Source organism: Carettochelys insculpta, chromosome 13 (assembly GCF_033958435.1).
Source record: "Carettochelys insculpta isolate YL-2023 chromosome 13, ASM3395843v1, whole genome shotgun sequence".
Classification (NCBI taxonomy): domain Eukaryota; kingdom Metazoa; phylum Chordata; order Testudines; family Carettochelyidae; genus Carettochelys; species Carettochelys insculpta.
The window spans coordinates 19270686-19288802 of NC_134149.1; the positions used below are offsets into that span (position 1 = coordinate 19270686).

The 18117-nt window shown below is 43.9% G+C and overlaps 1 protein-coding gene across 3 annotated transcripts in view; it reads left to right on the forward strand.

The window, feature by feature from the left end:
* The window catches only part of PAK3 (p21 (RAC1) activated kinase 3), a 188725-nt gene that overhangs the window by 44812 nt on the left and 125796 nt on the right, over positions 1–18117 (forward strand). For all 3 annotated transcript variants that reach the window (XM_075007384.1, XM_075007383.1, XM_075007388.1), the window contains exon 3: positions 6258–6305. The gene's annotated coding sequence lies outside the window, so the exon portion shown is untranslated. The remainder of the gene's footprint in view (positions 1–6257; positions 6306–18117) is intronic.

An 18117-nucleotide genomic window follows, 5' to 3' on the forward strand; every position in this document is an offset into this window, starting at 1 on the left:
CTGAGTTTTGTTGACAAACCGCATTTTGTGTGTGGAAGTGTGTCAACTTTTGTCAACAAAAGTCACTAGTGTAGCTGTAGCCGGTATGTTCTTACCAGTACGAACTAAATCTTCACATGCAGTTTTCCCCTGGAGTCACACACTGACTATTCTTAGTCTTAATGTTCCACTTCGCCTAAATATGTCTTTTATTGAAACAATTACCACCAGCTGTGATCTACATGAGGGGTGCACAAAGTGTCAGGGGGCATGAAATTTCATAAGGGAGATGCAGCATGATTGGCTGCTGGGTCTCACTCATCCATCTCATTAAAAATGTTGAAATATGTTACTGTTTTTATGTATGTGTATTCACATTTATGTGCTGATTAATAGAGTTTTTACATGCTCCTTCCTTATTTTCTGACGCATGCCGAAAGTGAATTTTTTTCATATGAACATAACTGAAATTTCTGTCAGTTTGGGTTACGTTAGACAGTTTAGGGAAGGGTGCAGCTAATTGCAAGGATGAAAAATGAGGCCCGACATAAAAAGTTTGCTCACCCTGATCTACGTAATGGACATATGAGTGCTCACCAGAAGATAATTCAGAAGCCAAAGCTGGACATCAAAGAGTTGAGATTTACAACTGTACAAAGACAGAAAGATGCCTAGTGGAATTTTCCAAATTGCCAAAACAGTCTGTCTCCCACCACAGTCCCATCACACCCTTGAATACCTTTTTACCTCTGGCCTTAGTGTGCTGTATTGTTTAGGTGGGAGTTAGGAGAACAAAAAGACAGCTAAGAAAGCAAACCAGGATCGAGATAATTTTCTTGACACCTGTATAGAACAGTGTGAGCAACGTGCAGCCTGTGTACCGTGTGCAGTTCATGGGGGCTCTATCTGCAGCTTGTAGACCACCGGTTGCCCCCCTTCTCCATGAGCCTCTCACACACTGGGGCACGGGAGCCCCCAAATTCTGAAATCTCCATGCTCCTGCCTAACACTTTTCAAGTGCACAAATCACCTGATGCATGATCCATCCGTACCCCACCCCGTCCCCCCCAGAGATGGAATGCTACAAATCAGCTGTTCTCAACATTCCAGCTCAGGAATGTTTTCCACAAGTGCTGGAAGGAGAGGGAGACACAGGTAAGTGTGGGGCTCCACTGTGCATACCATGTGGGGGGGGGTATAGGAGGGGGGGTGCAGCAGGGCCACAGGTGGCACCCTTTTGTGCTGTGGCCTGCTGCGGCCCACTGAGGTGAAGAAAAGCCACTCATGTGGCCTACACACTATTCCTTGTTGTCCATATTTGGTGTAAAAGATAAACTAGTAATGGCTTGGTAACATCACAAGGACAAGCACAGAAATAATGATTTTGCATGCATGGCATCAGGGGGCCTAATAAATGAAGAGTAAGAACAATAGAGCAGATGGAGATAAAATAGGAATCTTTGCAGAGCCATCTTGGTCCTCTTAGGATCCTGGGCATGTCAGCAATGTGCAGTGGCAGCTTGGGGGAGCCTTCAACTTCCAAGGGATGGACAGAAGATGAGGCTGGATAAGTGTAACAAATTGTACCACTTCTTTAGTATTCCTGTTTGGCTTGTAGAAAGCCTAAAGGAAATCCATACTGTGTTGTTCTCCCAATAGGAAGCCCTGCAAAATACAAGCTATGAAAGTATAAAAATGGTCAGTATGTCAGAGACAGTCCCTCTGGTGACAGTGTCTTTCCTGAGGTTATCATTTGTGTCACTGAACACTTGCATAAATGCATCTGCTGAAAGTTTCCATTTGCTGCCTGTACAAAAGTATTTTCCTCCCTGGTTTTATGTCCCCAAATTATAGGCATAGCTGCAGGTGACATCATTGTCAAGGTTTAAAAACCACAGTTTTGTGTAGCAACCCAGGGGAAATATTTCATGGTCAAGATCTAATTAAGATGCCAGGCCTTCACTAATGGCAATCAGCTTATTAAAACTGTTGGGGTGAAATTCTGGTTCTGCTGAAATCAGTGGCAAAACACCCATTGGCTTCATAGAGCCAACATTTCGCTGTTGATGCACTATTGTTGCTTATGAAAAAATGGACCATACATAGAATTCACAATTTCATTCTAATTTTTATACTATGAAATAAAGTAAATTAAGCTACTACTACTATTTTGTGTTGCATTAGCACCTATAATCACTGCAAAGATTGTGACCCTATTACGCTAGACAAGCACATAATCGATAATTCCTGTTGCAAAGAGATCATAATCTAAAATCACAATTTTATCAAGCTATTTAGAGATGTGGCTAATTTTTTAGTATGTGGATAGCTTGACAGATTTAATCTTAGGCATGTGCTTAAGTATCTTTCTGAATCAAGGTCTAAGCATGGACAGTCTTCTCCCCACTTCTTTTCTGTTCCCATACTCTGATCCCTTCTCCTCCTTCATAATACTACATAGTCCATGTGCTGGCCTACAGCGAAGCTCCTACAGAGTTTCATTAATACAGTTAGGCTAAGGGCAGGTGTACACTGGACCTGAAAGTCAATCCTAGATGTGCAATTCCAGCTATGACAATTGCAAAACTGGGATCAACTTACCTGTCTGTCCTCACCGGGGGAGGTCGATGGGAGAAACTTAAGATTGTCATTGCACTAGGAAATTGACCTGACTGCTTACATATTTAAGTGAAATAAGGTTTTTTTTTTCTGTTTGGAAAATAAGGAGAAAAAGGATATGATTTATGCACTGATTGGGGAAGAATTGTGTGGGGAATTTGTGGGGAGGCAGCAGGGCTCCTCCTGCAAGACACCATGACTGAGCAGCTGGAGCAGGGAGTGGAGTAGAGGGGCACTTGCCTCTCCCAGCAGAGTGGAGAGCCTTGTCTCCATATGGCCACTGTTTTCCTGCTGTGCCTGCCCCCAATGGTCACTCTACGGTGTTGCTGTTCCATGCGCTTGCTGCACCCAGCGGTAAGTCTGAAGTACGTCATCCCTCCTGTTGGTGCCGCTCCATTTCTGTGTCCTGAGAAATCCTACGATTTCAGGCACTTCCCACTTCCAGGCACAACCAAGCCTTGACCTTAGATTAAGTTAGGGTGAGAAGAAGCTGCATATCAGATTTCATAGTCGTAGCACAGACAGACAAACACACTCTAAAATATGTAGTAGATCTGTCCTAAGTGGACACTGAACTGGCCATCAAAAAGGTGGCCATGGCTTTATTATAAGAAGATGGAGCAGAATAGTACTTCCAAATTCGGGGACAATATGTAAGTGGGTCATGAGGGAGCCTGGTGTACGCAGTTGTGCCTCTTATTTTACTCTGTACTGCCATAGGTGTGGGAATGCTCCCGCAATCCCAAGATTTTGTACTCTGTGCTGGGATCTCAGCTGCAGCCCAGGATCCCAGCTCCTGGGGTCCCAACCACCAGCCCTGCTGCCTCTGAGGATTCCGGCTTCTGGCCCCATGGCTTCCGCTATCAGTCCCAGAGTCCTGCACGCATGGGGTCCTGGTGGCTCTGCTGCAGGCCTGGGGCACTGACAGTTGGACCCATGCCCAGGGCTTTGCCTCCACCACCAATTTTGGCGCCAGCCTGGTGATGTGAGGGGTATGGCTGGAGTAAAGTAGGGGATGGGATGGGACCAGCTGCACCTCCTCCCTAAAAATTGGTCCAGTGTCACTCTCTGTTGCACCTAACCATGTGTCTGGGTTTATCTGTTTGAAGGGGTGTCTGTTGTGTGAGACAGAGAGATACAGAATGTGCTGTCTCACAGAGACTGCTTTTGTTTTTTCTTGGTGCTTCCACTAATCTCACAATGAAAGCCATTCTGATTAAAGTCCAGGGCCACGCTTTGTGTATAGACTTAACCAAAAAGGAGTCAACAATAATCTTTAGTTTTGGTTTGTGTCTGCTGCTTATGGACAAAAGTCAAATAAGCTTCTCCTTTAAAGCTCTTTACCATTGAGCCCTGACCTATCTATTAGATCTATAAATACACCAAGATCCTGGCCTTTGCTCTGCCACGGAGGATGGCAAAATTAAAGAAAGCTGCCATCTTAACTTCTTCAAATCCCTCCATCGAACTGTCTCTGCTGGGGTGCCTAAAAATAACCACTCCCTGGTACTGATCAGGCAAGAGCTGAGCTTCATTAGTGCTTTTATGCGCAGCTCTGTTAGCTCAGCTCGCAGTCCCAAGGTCTTGCCCCCTCCCTTTGTTGGTTTTGCCCAGCTGTTCAATCCTGAGTGACATACAGATTGGCAGCTCCGTGGGCTAGGACTGTTGTCTTTGTTGCATGTCTGTACAACACCTAGCACAATGGAAGCCTTAGTCTTGATTGGGGTTCCTAGGCACCAATGCAATACAAATAATTCCACCAGCAGCCCCTCTCCTGGAGCAAGTTTTTCCTTCAGCTGCAGTGTAATGGATAACAATACACATACGTGGGACTCATTTAGAGAATCTGTTCCATTCCGGGCCAGTATTCTCTGACAAACCATCATGGGCAGTAATGTGTAAAATATGTTTCTGCTGGGTGGGATGGAGAAGGACAGTATCCTCAACTGAGAAGCCTTCACATTTTCACTTGAACTCCTCTGTATTCAAGTAATCCTTTGCTACTGAGCACTGAAAGCATCTCTGCAAGTGTGCTTTGTCCTCAAGTATGTTTGCTCTCTAGGCAAATCCCTGCTAACTCCCAACCAGTTTGTAAAATGACAAAAAGGGATCACCGAATCTGAACTGCATTTCCTGGCATGCTGTCTATTGAGTCACTTTTGTACCCTGGTGGTGAGAGCCCAAAGCATTGTACCTTGCAATGTTGCCTCCCATATCACTCTAGGATCCTCTAACCAAGGGTATGTTTTATTCTGCGTCCATTGGAAATTGCTTGAAGAGGCAAGACAAAAGGGGTAATTGAGAGGAAGGACAATCAGAGGAGAACAGCAAAGTGCACTTGAAGGGAAAATAAACTGCATCCAAATTCTTTAAATGCATATTTGATACACACACTTCCATTTTTAAAAAGGCATTATGGGAAAAGCAGTATAATACAGAGAACATGTTTGGGATTCAGCGGCATCTCAAGGTTTATTTGAAGTGCTGTTGGTCTCTGTGTTGACATTCTCCCAGGATCCCTTGTGTTTTAAAATGCATTACCTAATTTTTTGACCCTTCTCCCTGCCTCTATATTTTCCTTCTTATTAGTGAGCATATCAAAAACATCAGAGTGAGTTCCTTGCATGCAAGGAGAGAAGAACTGGAACTTCTCATCAGTGTTCCCCGCAAGCTGTGTGCTTAGACAGCAACCCATGAGAGATCCAAATGCTGCCCAGCTCATCAGCAGAGCGCTTACAGCACCCAGAACTGGCAGCATGCATTTCTACTGGTGGAGCACATCTGCACATGCGTGGGGGCGCATAACAACATTTATTCTGCATGTGGATGGAAAAAATAGAGGGAACATTGCTTCTGATGTATTTTAGTCATGATTAAAGAGATTTACTTGCTAAAGAATCACAGTGTGTTCAAGAGAATATCGACATGGCAGTTTGTACCTCTGATTTTTCTCATCTGGAGCACCGAATAAATAACTGAATTATGAATTAGAGGGCTACGTGTTGCCCAAGGGACATAGTCAGTTTAAAAAAAAAAACATTAAAACAAAAAATGAATTTGCTTGCCTCAGGGTTTATGCTCTTTGCTTACTTTTTGCATTCCACGTATCTTGGACAATGAAAATGACTATTATTTATTTCTTTAGAAAGTGCCACACCAAGAATAACCATGAATAAATGTGCAAACACCATAAAGCCACACAAAATTAGTCAGTTACTTTTATTAGTCAATTTCATGTTTTGGTCTCATATACTATTATAATGTTGATATATTTGGGCTGCAAACATTGCAGGAAAATGTTGAAAATGTGTTCACTGAAATTTTAAAATATACTAATGGAAACATTTCTCTTGTGCTTCAGCTCTTGTAAATTCTAATTTTTATATAACCAAAATTTTGAGCCCAATTTGACCTGACAATATCCCTTTTAACCATTTAACAGTAAAAATGTCCTTTTTGATATTGTAACAGCAATTACATTGACAGAAAATATCATAAACCCTTACTTACTGTAGACACGCTACAGAAAATCATAAATAACAATTTTTCAAGAACAAGAGTAAGGAAGTCTTTTGTATTTGTGAAGGTGAGAGATACAAATGATCAGGAAAACTGTATTCATGAAGATGCTAGTTTTTACTTTTGGTATTCCTTTTCAGGTTTATGTCTGTGGTCAAGATTTAATGAGAGAACTTTTGACAACTCTGGTGAGTACTGACTTTTTTCCCCTCTATGTTTCTTTGCTCTGAGTTCATCAAAATCCGTATATCCTGGAATGTCACAACCCTTCATTTCACTGATAAAATTCTCATTTGGGCCCAGTAACCTCAGAATGTTGCTGGGAAGCAGACCCACAAAGTAGGATGAAGGCTGCTTGTTTGATGGACCAGACAGACTGAAAAGACTAAGTTAGACTAAAAAGCCCCATGTTGCCCTATCAATGCACCTTAGTTCAGACCTAGAAGAAAGTCTCTTAAGGATGGTAAAATTCTGCAGCTGATTTCTCATTGCCCATTCAATTCTTATCCTCTCCAAAGCGAGCGCCATAAAGTGGTGGTTTTTATGAGAGCTGAGCTAATAATTGATGCTTTGGTTCCTTGAAAGAACCATCAAATACAAAAAGAAATTGGTTAGTTTTGAACTGCAAGTTCATTTTTTTTCTTGCAAAAATGAAAAACTAAAATAAATTTTGTTTTGTACAGTTGTATTTATTCATGTCTTCATATTTTGGGTATATTTTACCCTTGTAAAATAATTAAACCAATGTAGCTAAAATGAAACATTTTGAAATTGAAAGTCAAAACATTTAAAAATGTTAAACAAAGAGTTTTGAATTTTTAAATAAAAACAAATATTTGGCTGTAAAGATTTGCTGTATTTGAACTGAATGTGCAGATTGTTTTGGTCACCCTATAACTGCCTTTTCCAGCCAATGTACTATTTGTCTGAAAAATTTCTCACAGCTCTGATTTTGATACCGTAACGTGTGTACAAGCATGCATACGTCTCTTATTCTGACTGTGATGCGTACCACATCACAAGCACATGAAAGCAACTAATGAAATAACAATAATGGCCTATCTTGATATTTGGATGGAATTTCAGGGAAGGAACAGAAGTTTGTGCATTAAAGGCAGGCACACAAACAACTCTTGTATTCATGTTGATTGCCTCTGGGCACTTGAGACTGTTAAAATATTTTAGATTTTTCTTGTGACTCACATGTGATTTTTAGCAAATACTGTTTTTCTTTTAGAAAATTAGCATTGCATCTAATGCATGATATAATTATTATCTCAGCAAGAAGCACACACAGTTCTTCCATGTAGCTTAGTAAGGGAATGTGCACTGAGAGCGCTCTGGAATTATGGGGAATTAGTCTTTTGCTTGCTCAGTCAGAGAGGGATAAAATTGGCCATTTACACTGTTTCTTTACAAAACAAAAAAGCAGTCCTGTAGCACTTAAAAGACTAATTTCCAGATCTGAAGAAGTGGGTCTGTCCCATGAAAGCTCATCACATTATTTGGTTAGGCTTTAAAGTGCTACCGTACTACTTTTTTTGTTTTGTGCAGACACAGACTAACACAGCTACCTCTCTGTGACTGTTGCTTTATAATACAATTGTTATCTCGTAGGTTACTAATGATATCCTTCATCAAGGCACTGACATTTAGTAAATTAGCTTTATGGATGTGTTTGCGCTTTATGAGTATTCACACATTGCTGCCAAAACACCTAAAATCCTGGCCCAGTGTAAAATGTGTGTGTGAGTCTGTGGGAGAAGCCATCTCTCCTTGGGTTTCTGGAGTTGTTCCCAGGCCGTTACAAGCATGAGGATAGTTTTGGTAGCATTATGTATAAAAGCCTTGGTACAACTAACAGTCATGAAGAAACTCCTCAGCTACAATACATATCAAAATCATCAGCAGTGTGGTAGTAGCAGTAGTAGTTGCAGACCGGGTCAGAGATTTGTTTTACCAAATATAAGGATTCACCCAGTCTTACAACACTGTGACCAAGACAGATTTAATACAATACTTGCTCAGTTAATTGCCCAACAGCTATTCTTTTGGCAGAGATCCGTATATGTGTGCCAGAGTAATTTGTGTGACATAGGAGATGTGGCTTGTAGATGGGACTGGGGAGTCATGCTCAATGATCTGGAGAAAGCAGGTCATTTTCTCCCTCTCTTGTGGTTCTGGAACTGACACACCTTTTGGTGTGGGTGTTTATCAGCAGTGATGTGAGATCCCCTACTTCTCAGCATGTAGTTTTCACCTCCATTGCAGCTCCTATCAGTTCAGCTCAGGGTCTCCATAGTCTATTTTTGGTATGTTAAGTACAGTTATGTTGTGTATGTCATATAGTTTCCATAACATAACTTGGTTTTAATAAACCTAAGGTTTAAATAAGGTGGTTGGCTGCAATAAGGTTAACATAATAGCAATCTAATGCTTTTCTTTTCCCATCAAATGCAGCTGAATAATGTTCTATAATGATAGGGAAATCAGATTGTGCTTCTTGAGAAATGAATGAAGATTGAGTGAAGTTCAGGTCAGTCATGTTAATTTGAAGCAAATAGGATTGTGGGGTTGGGGAAAATGGAAGCTTCTTTGATACGTAAAAATTCAGTAACACAGAGGCTTAAAACACTCTGTATTAAACATTAGTGAAACCTTCATATCATTACCATTTTATAGGAGATAGATCAGTTTAGTATTTCATTTCTTGCAGGTCTTTCATTCGGGTGCGTATGCAAATGCTGCTAGGTGGCAGTGTCACATACAAATAAATCTGAAATGCAAAGACAGCCATGCAAATTAAATGTCTTCACCTCCTGTCTGTAGCCATAACTTGGCTTTTATTAAAGACGGAAGGGAGAATGAGAGTCTTATTATTAAGGAAGCAGCGGGAAGACAGATGGAAACACAGGGAACCAAAGCTCCTGGAGCATTGCAGAAGGATTGAACTAGCTGAGAAAACATTGTGCCTGTGTTGCAGCAGCACCCTATGTCTGAATGGTGGAAAGTGAAATGGATGAGTCTGCCAGGCAGTCATTTTTATTTTCTTGGATTTTGGGAAGGAGGAAGGACAAAATTCAAGGTTATGAAAGGGGTTTTGCAATAAGGAAATCATTCCAACTAACGTTTCCCAGCCAGCTCTAAGTAAAAGGCCTGCACACATGTTTTCTAACCTAGAGGTTTGCCTGACTTGGCAGAGACCTTAGGCAGATTCCCCTTTACTTCAGAGCTCTGGCCTGTAGGGTCTGTCTCTGTTTGGACATCATCAGCACCTAACGAGCTTGCTTCTGCCCTCAGGAATGTCATTTTTATCCCCACCGAAGCCGTTTATTTTAGAGCTGGCCTACACACAGAGTTACTCAGGAGTTAGTCTTGAATTACTTCTGTATGGCTGCTCATATCCTAGAAGGAGAGAGCCTTGCTCCTGCTTAGCTTATCCCACTTTGCAAGCAGAGGAATGAGGAGTTCTTATGCTAATATTAGAGAGTCCACTCATGTAGCTATTCTGGAATAGCTATTGCAATTGAAAGTCACACGCTACCTTAATCTGAGACAACTTTTCCTGTCTATGGAAGGGCTGTTTGGTTCTCCTCCGTGACAAACAGATGAGCTTGATGGAGGAGGTGTGTGGGGGGGGTGGAGCAGAGAAGGAGGCAGAGGAAGGGCATCAAAGCAAACAGGTCTAGCATTCCCCTTCAAATGTGGGTAAATGGGTAGCTAGCTGAAGTTGTTGTCCTCTTTGCCCCAAAGGTGCAGCCAAGCTCTGCTTGAATTTAAGCCCTTGAATTTATACACTACCCCCTTAAAACAGCCAAACAGAATGTGTAATTCCAGGAAGTTATTACAGAGCAGCTCCAAATCTGTCAGTCACTGCAGGGCCTTTTCCCTCTGGCTCTTTGACCTTCTTGTAGCATTGAGTAACATGTAGCATGACTGCAGTGTGACACTATGGCTAGGCTTTGTTGTCATGCCTGAAAATTAACTACACCTTCTGCTTCAGGCTGTCTGTACTGTCTCATGCTAAAACCCACTTGAGACTTTCAGTTTCCATGTGACTCTGAAGCATGGTGCAGACAAGCAATTCTCTGCCCTGAAAACAGAAATCCTGTCTTTATGTTTATTCTTTATTGCTGCAAATGCTCCCAGGGAAAATGGCTGAATCAGACATGACTGCCTTCCTGGCTTTAGCTTAAACTCCTTCTTATAGCCTTTGTTTATTTATTAATTTATTTATTTAAAAGCAACGTTCCTTTCCAGTGTTTGGCAATTGCCAGCCAGACTCTCCCTGCAGTGTCCCTGGGCGTCACTATTCACGTATTGTTACTTGGTTTTGTATGATCTTTTTTCACCTTCAGAGTTCAGACTGTTCCCCACCCCACCCCTCCCCATCTGCCAACTGCTTATGCAACTCAGCATTGGACTTGCCTGCTTCCCGAGGGTGTCTGGGCTGCCATGGGATTATCTTGGACATGCAGCCTACACAGTGCAGCTCTGGGCACATATTAAACATTCTGGATCATCTCAGACATCCCAGAGCAGTTTCCTGTGTTGTTTTTAGCATTTCATCTCTGATCGCTTGTGAACTCACACCAGCGTTTGCAATAACAGCTTCATACCTTGCAGCAGTGTTCCCTGTAAACTGTGCACTTGTGTGGCCACTCAGGAGAGATTCAAATGCCACCCAGCTGTTTAGCAGGGTGCTCACAGTGAGGTTTTTTTGTTTCGATTGGTAGTGCACATTCACACAAGCCTCAGTGCTCATAAAAATATATTCCACACATGGGTGGAAAAGATTAGAAGGAATATTGCTGCGCAGTTTTGTTTTCATACATACAGTTCAATTTCAGTCAGGTTTAGATTACAATTTGGTTGAATTCCTTTCTATAGTGTTTATTGTCTGTAAGCCTTTCTCAGCTCTCCCTTGCCTATCAGAAGATAAAATATGTCCTTTTACATACTAAACTTGCAAAAAATTTTCTGTGTAGAATTTACATTTCAAAATGAGGGGGAAGCTGACATAAGAACATAAGAATGGCCATACTGGGTCAGACCAAAGGTCCATCCAGCGCAGTACCCTGTCTGCCGACAGTAGCCAATGCCAGGTGCCCCAGAGGAGGTGAACCAAAGACAATGATCAAGCAATTTGTCTCCTGCCATCCATCTCCCGCCTTCGACAAAAGGCTAGTCACCGTACCTTACCCCTTGCTAATAGCCATCTACGGACCTAACCTCCAAATATTTATCGAGCTCTTTTTTAAACTCTGTTAGAGTCCTTGCCTTCACAGCGTCCTCTGGCAAGGAGTTCCACAGGATGACTGACAACATTAGTACATTTACCCCTAGTTTATTCCTGATCAGAACCCTGAAACTGCAAAGCGGTTGCAGTCTCAAGCAAGTAAAATTTACGTTTATGCTGTCTATGCACAATGATTTCACTGAACTATAGAATTTAGAGATAGAAATACCTACTCACTCATCCATTCCAATCCATACCCCTTAAAAATATCTGCAGTCTAAAAGCTGCATTAATTTCTACTGTATTCTTTTTTTCCCCTCAGTTGTTATTTGCTTTTGCAGTGGCCCTGACAACAAGGAATGAAAGAGACTCATGTCATAAATTATACCCTAGGTCTACCAGCCTCACAACAGAGCTGAGTATATTGAGATTGCAAGTTGCCTTTAGAATCATTTTGGTAGGAAATAGAATTTAACTACAGATATTGAACCTGGGTAGTAGTAGAAGTGACAAATTTACAGCTAAGGCTATGTCTACACAAGGAAATAAACTCAACTTTATTGATGTCGACTTTTTACCACTGGACTTCATAAAGTCAAAGATGAGTGTCCACCAAATGTCCAGAAAGTTGACTTAGCGTTTCTCCATTGACTCACTTGCATTCAACAGCATCAGCAATGCATTGTGGGTACCTAGCCCACAGTGCCTTTTGCCCCATTGCATTCTGGGTTTTTGTGCTAGTGGCTTATGGAAAAAAATGTGCCGCAAGTGCTTGTGCTTGTCCGGTGTCATCACAGAGTTCAATGCTCCCACCCTCACTGCTGTTGAAAAACAAACAGCTGGCCCAAGGAAATTCACACCATTCTTTGCTTCATTTTCCGAAAGTCTGCCCCGGCTCACACTGCTGCGGGTTGCTGGCATGGATCCTGAACAGTCTAGAGTTGTTGCACAGGGTGTTATGGCCACTTCCCAAAGTGTCATGCAGTATTTAATTAGACAAAGCCAATGGGAGGACGAGATGGATGCAGATGGCTCGGATGATGGTATTGAAGAACCGGAGAACAGGATTGCAGAGCTGCTGGCTGCCCTGGATGCATTGCTTGCAGTGGAGCACCAATTCTGGAGACATGAAACCAGCACACACTGGTGGGACTGCATCATTTTGGAGGCCTGGGACAACCAGCAGTGGCTGCAGAACTTCTGCATGCGCAAAGCCACTTTCATGGACCTGTGTGATTTGCTGTTAACTGCCCTGGAATGCAGTGATACCAGAATGAGACTTGCTTTTACAGTTCACAAATGAGTGGCAATTGCTTTGTGGAAGTTTGCAACACCCAACAGCTATCAGTCAGTGGGAAATCTATTCAGGCTGGGCAGATCTGCAGTGGGGGCTGCCATGATCCAGGTAGCCAAGGCAATCAGTGCCCAGCTGCTGCAGAAGACCGCGACTCTTGGAAATGTGCAGGACATAGTGAATGGCTTTGCTGCCATGGGGTTTCCTAACTGTGGTGGGGTGATAGATGGAACACACATCCCCATCTTGCCTCTGGACCCACTGGCCTCAGAGTACATAAACCTCATGGGGTACTTCTCCATGGTGTTGGTGGATCACTAAGGTCATTTCACCAACATCTCTGTGCATTGGTTAAGAAAGGGGCACAATGCACGCGCCTTTAAAAATTCAGGTCTGTACAGAAAGCTCCAGGATGGGACTTTCTTCCCAGACCAGAAAATCAAGATTGGCATGTGGAGATGACTATAGTGATCCTGGACAATCCTGCTTACCCTGTTCCCTTGGCTCATAATGCCATACACAGGCACCCTGGACTGCAGCCAGGAGTGCTTCAGCTACAGACTGAGCAAGTGCAGAATGGTGGTGGTATGTGCCTTTGGCCATTTAAAAGCCAGATTCTGGTGCCTTTTGACCCATTTGGACCTTTGACAAACAAACATCCCCACTGTGGTTGCTGTGTGCTGTATTCTCCATAACATTTGTGAATGAAAAGGGGAATTTCATGCCAGCCTGGGTTGGAGAGGCAGATGTCCTGGGCTGTGCTTATGCACAACCAAACACAAGGACATTCACCAGTGCACATGCTGAAGCAACGGCAATCAGGGAGGCTTTGAAAAATAGCTTTATGAATGAGCAGGCAGATACATGAATCTGCTGTATTTAACTATTGTGATACCATCCCCACCCTATGTGAACCAATAAATGACAGGGAAAGCCTGCATTGGACATGCCGGTGACTGGGAGCAGGGTCCACACAGCCTGACAGCCTGTGGCGGTGTGTGTATGGGAAGCAGTGGTTCGAACCCACGTGGTGGGCTGGGGTGGGTGGGTCAGCCTTGTAATTTGTAAAGTGCAGAAAAAACTTTCTCACTAGATCCTCATAAATCCTGTGCAGGAGAAAAGCCAGCATCATGGTAGGAGGGGAGAGAGCCAGGACAGCCAATGGAGGGTGGAGACGGAGAGGCCTCCAGCCACATGATGCAGCAGGTAGTCGTGAGAAATTTACATGGCCAGGGAGCAGTGCAATTATGTTAAGGGGACAAACTAATGAAACTTCCCATGCTTCTTCTAGGTTGCAGAAGGAGACATCATCCTCTTAAGAATAACACAGAGTGAGAAAGAAAATATGCCCATACCGTGTGAGCACAGCGCTGTAAAATTGCCAGAATGCTGTGTGGGCCATGATATCAGATTACTTACTGGTTGCCTGGCACAGCAAGCTGTCCTATCGTGGAAACCGCAATAAATCAGGTCTCCCCAAAAACCTCATGCAAAAAATAAGAGCACCTGGCTACAACCTTTACGGAGATCTTCAAAAAGGATACGTGCTCCATTCGCAGAAATGTTAACAAGCTGTTCTAAGGGGCATAAATCCACTGCGCCTGACCCGCCACCTGCTTGTAGCAGTTTAAAAAATATGCTCAACAGAAGTAAACCTATACCACACTCCAGCCACAACCTACTTGTAGCATTCTAAAAAAAATACTCACCAGAAGAGACTCAAAAGCATTGCTGGATCCTGGAGCATCAGATGTTGATGAGAAGATTGGCTCCAGGATGGCGAAGAGCTCCGGGCTGGCATGATCAGCTTCCTCAAGCGCCTGCTGACTGACAGCCTCCTCCTCTTCATCTACCTCTGCCTCCTGCTCCCCCTCTTGACTCTCACCAGAGACCGGAGGAAGGTCTGAAGAGTCCACGGTAGCTTGGTTGGGTCCTGGAAGCATGGTTGGGTCCCTCCAAAGAATGGTGTCAAGCTGCTCGCATTATGGCACATCTTGGGAGATTACCCAGATCACCCATTGGCTTCTCACACTGTGATAATTCTACCAGAGCTCCTTTATTTTGACGCAACATTGCTGAGCATCCCAGGTATACCCTTAATCGATCATGCCCCGCGAAATCTTGTCATAAATGTCTGCATTTTTTTGCTGACTCACAGTCTGCTCATCACTGATTCTTCATCCCATACAGAAATGAGATCCAGGCACTCATTATGGCTCCATGCTGGAGCTCTTTTGCAACCCTGAGAACTTAGGTCAGAAGAACCCTGAGTAGTCCTGATGCCTAGATGTGATGTGATAGATGGTTCCTGAAGTGTGCGCTTCACACTATCCATGCTGGTCAGAAAAAAAAATGAATTCAAATTTCCAGGCTTCCTGTTACCTATATCCTGAGCATCTGGAGAGCAGGGAAGGTGAAAGCGGCCAGAACGGACACCTGTGGGGCATTGTGGGATACCTGTGGGCCTCCCATGGAGGGCATTAAAATCAATTTAAAGTACCACTGTTTCTACTGTAACATTAATTCAACCTTCTAAATTTGAACTTGGCATTACATCTCATCAGCAGGTCGATACAAGAATGTCGACCTTATCGCTCCTTAAAATCAACCTAATGGGATTTGCAGTGAAGACAAGTCACGCTGTAAAATCGAGCTAAATGCCTTAAAATTGACTTTATGCTGTAGTGTAGACATAGCCTATGTCAGTCGCCAGCAAATTAAACACAGAAGATGGCCTGATTTTCAGAGAGGCTATAGCTCTGTAGTTACCCTTGTCTGTAGTTCTAATTGTGGATCATCAGTAATTCTGAAAATCAGGCCAATCCTAGCTAAGTAGGAAGTGTAGCTGGTGGTTACAGAAGGACTCAGGAGTTTTGGGTCCTAGTCGAGGCTCTGACAAGGACTTGCTCTAGAACCCTGAGCAAATCGCTCTGATTTTTGCCTTTACCTTTCTCATTTGTATACGAGAGATAGAAGTACTTCCCTAACCCACTCAGATATGGAGGTACAACCACCTTATGCTTGGAAAGCCTGTGGTTCTGGGAGAAAAGGGTGCTCTAGAGTCCACAGAGCCTAGTTATGGCAGTACAAATAATATACATACAGACCGTACCTTCCTCATTCAGCACCACTGGGACCTCAGTGGTGCTGAACAAGGGGATTTGCTGGACCAAGGGGAAATCAGGCTTCCTGGGTACCCTGGGGGAGCCCCACTAGCTGCTGGCTGGGCTCCCCTCTTGGCCACTGCCAGCTCCCTGCCCCCAGACTACCTGCAGGGCTCCATTCCGGCTCCCTGCCACTGGGCCGCTGGCCAGGGCTCCTTATGGGACTCCCAGCTGCGGGGCTGTTAGTAGTGTCCATGACCCATCTGGACTGCCTACTTGGCTCCTGGCAGCAAGGCTCCTTCCCCCAACTGGGCTCCCCAGCCAGATTCCTGCTGGTAGGGCTCTGGAGGTCCCCTGCCCAGCCAGGCTCCCCACTGCTGTGGGGCTGCCAGTGGGATTGTGCCCCAGGTAGGCTCCCTGGCCAGCTCTCTGCCAGTGTCAGCTCTTTGCAGGGCCCTCCTGCCCCAGATGAATTCTGTACTACCTCAAGGGTCCATGCTCCACTCAGTTACCCCAGCCAGCTCCCTGCTGCAGGGCTGTGGGGCTTCCCCAGCTGGGCTCCCCAATGCAGGCTGGGCTTCCTGCAGTGAGTCACCCAGATCCAGCTCCCCACACTGGGGCTTCCCTGGGTCTCCCAAGAGTGGGCTACCAGCTGGTCTCCCTGCCACCAGAAGGGCTCCACTGAAGCTGTACAGCTAGAGTTATCTCTCCAGGCACTCTCTGGTCCAGCAACCAGGGATGTTGCCAGAGGAGAGAGTGCTGGACGAGAGAGTTTGAATCTGTAGTCCTGAAGCTTCTGCAAATATTGTTACCTGCTGTGAGGTGCTGAGACCTGCACATCATGTGCATTTGTGTGTTACTTACACCAGGATTCTTTGTAGCATATGTAGTTTGATGTTGGAAGAAACCCAATGTAACTGTTAAATAAATTCTGCAACTCAAAATTACTGACTGGAGTATTGTGTGCAGGAGTTATCGTAACCATATACTGCTACCTCTCCTGCATTTGTTTATTAGTTAAATGTTTCCAGGCTCCAGTGCTGTCATTCTGGCATGTTTCATTAAGCCCCACCAAAGCTTAGAGATTGCAGAGTCATAGACATAAAGACCTGACCTCTTGCATGCCACAGAGCTTAGAACTTCACCAAGAGGTTCCGTCAGCAAAACAATCACTTCTGGTTGGGTTGTTTTCAGAAAGGCATCCAGTCTTGACTTAGAGCCTTCAAGTGGTAGAGAATGCTGCACATCCTGAAGTACGTTATGTCAATAATTAAGTACCTTCACTGTAAAAAATGTGCACCTTATTTCTGAATTAGTGCACCTTATAGCCTGAATTTATCTAGCTTCAACCTCCAGCCAGTGCCTCTTTTATACCTTTGTCTGACAGACTCAAGAACCACTCGATTATCAGAAATCCTTTACTTGTAATCCATAATCGTGTCACCTCTTACCTTCTATTGGTTTAACTAAGTAGGCTGAGTTTCTTTTGTCTCTTGCTTCTGACCCCAAGTCATTCTTGTAGCACTTTCCTGAATCCTTCTCACCTGGGCAGCCTCCTTTTAAAAGTGCGGACACCAGAACTGCCAGTGCTAATTGGTATCAGTGTCAGTTCACATTTGCTGTGGGGATGGAACTTGGTGTTTGAGGTTTTACTGGAAATAGCATAGAGTCATGGCAGTTGATAGTGGTCAACTGGAGAAGAAAGTGGTGGTGGTCTTTCAAACTCCTCCCACAAAATAAGCTCCACACATGTGAATTGTAAAAATGAGGCCACTCCTAGGACATTGTGTAGATATTCAAATAATGATGTGTGTACTATTTGGCTCCTGTTTGGTGGGCCTTAAATATGCATAAGCTGTGGTACTCCATTGACATTGTCTCCTAGACTGGGGAGACAGTAAGCAGAGGTATCTTCCAAACACCATTCACTTGTGACACCAAAATCAGACATTGCTCACAGTGAATAATGGAAATCTGTGATTTCTTCCCTTTCCTTTTTTTTTTTTTTTGATTGTCTGTGCTTCTTTGAATACATTTGTTCAAGAACTCCTCCTAAACTATAAGCGCTAAAGCCACCAAATTTGGTATGTGGCTTTCTCTTACCCTAACTTAAACCAAGTTCAGGGTTTGGTTGTGCCTGGAAGATGGGAAGTACTGGGAAGGGACCATTTTCCAGAATACAGAAAGGGAGAGGGTGGAAGGAGGAGAAAGGGAGGGGCATGGACTGGAGAAATGTGATACCGAGAGTGGCCACTGCAGGCAGCTGCAGCCCCAAGAGAGTGGCCAGCAGAGCTGGGGTTCTGCCATCTTACCTTTCATAAAGACCAGGTAAGTAACTTGTCTGTCCACCCCTCCGCCCCTTG